Source organism: Galeopterus variegatus, unplaced genomic scaffold, assembly GCF_000696425.1.
Source record: "Galeopterus variegatus unplaced genomic scaffold, G_variegatus-3.0.2 Scaffold9975, whole genome shotgun sequence".
Classification (NCBI taxonomy): domain Eukaryota; kingdom Metazoa; phylum Chordata; class Mammalia; order Dermoptera; family Cynocephalidae; genus Galeopterus; species Galeopterus variegatus.
Window position 1 is genome coordinate 30,639 of NW_007736086.1, and position 1,483 is coordinate 32,121.

The following is a 1,483-nucleotide window of genomic DNA, read 5'->3' on the forward strand; positions in this document are numbered from 1 at the left end:
AGTCATTTCAAGGACTTCCTGTTCTATAGGGTCTAGAACTTGAGAGTTATTATATTCCTTTTGTGGTGTCCTACTTTCCTGGTTTTTCATATTTCTAGTATGTTGAGAGCCATCCTGCTATAGGGAACGGAATGGGAGCCTGAGTAGTGATACCCCTTGTTCAACAGGCTGCAAGGGGATTCCATGTGTGTGACATGGCTCCATGGAATTTCCTGTTTGTTCACCTTTGGTTGCTTGACAAGGCTTCCCAGAATTAAACAGCCTAACCTTTTGGCTTAGTATGGCTTTGGGAGATACATGGGCCCTGGAGTTTCTCAAAGAACATGATAATAATATATCAAAGTTAATTGGTTTATTTCAAAGGCATTGTCAGTGTTAGAGGTGTTTTTGATGTATGTTCCTGGTATAGGTTGGCTTGATTTTATTTTCTTGTTGATTTTTCCTGTTAGTGATGTGTGCATTGACCCATAATTTTAGAATAACTAGTTCTATAGTTGTGATCATGCTTTTGTTCATGTGGAATGAAGTTATTATGTTGGATTTCTATCCACATCCCTCAGGGAGACAGTGGGTCTGAGTGCAGTGGTGTTTACAACTATTTGATCATAAACAGTTACAGATTTCTTTGTTTTTCCCCATTCCCACAGTTTCACTTGATTTACCAAGAACATGTTTTTTCCCTAGTAATAATAAGAATGATATAGTGTGTTTTTTGTTAGTTTGAGTAGGATCATTTAACTTTCACTTTGTCCCCTGTGCTGTTTCCGAAGTCTATTGGCAGGGAAATAAAATATTTTATTATAAAATAAATAAGTTAAATAGTAGAGAAACACAAACAAAATTTGATATTAATAGGTTTTGTTTAAATCAGTTTGTAACACAACATTTGTAACAATAACATAGAAATTTAATAAAGATTTATAGCTATATTTTATAATATTCATGTTATAAACATTGTGATTTTGATTGTAAATTAAAATGATCAATATAGAGTATAAGCAATATTAAATTGTTAACCATAATTAATCAATGTTATTAAAATTAAGAGTAGTGAGTATAAGTAAGATTAAAAAGGGGTTAAATTGTAAGCTAAGAAGGTTAAGGTTTACGATTCAGACCAAAAGTCTAATGTTTTAAAGCCAAGCATGTTGCTATTGTATAGTTTCCTGGCCACAAGCCACAGGCTTTGGGGTGAACTATTGACGCACGAGTAGATGTTTTTGTTCATAGCATGAGTGCTTTGGAACATTTTGACCTTTCTTTTTCAATAGAAATAAAATAAGAAATATTTTGATTAAAAGATAAATCAATGTGTAAAAGATTAAGTAAAAAGATATAAATAAAGCAAGATTCATGTGGTTGTTGTCCACACTTGCACTAGACATCTGTGGTCCATGTCTATCTTTTTTTTTTGTGTGTGTGTGTGTCCAGCAACGGATCGCAACCCTCAGTGTCGCACCCGTACCGGACCGGGACCGGCAAC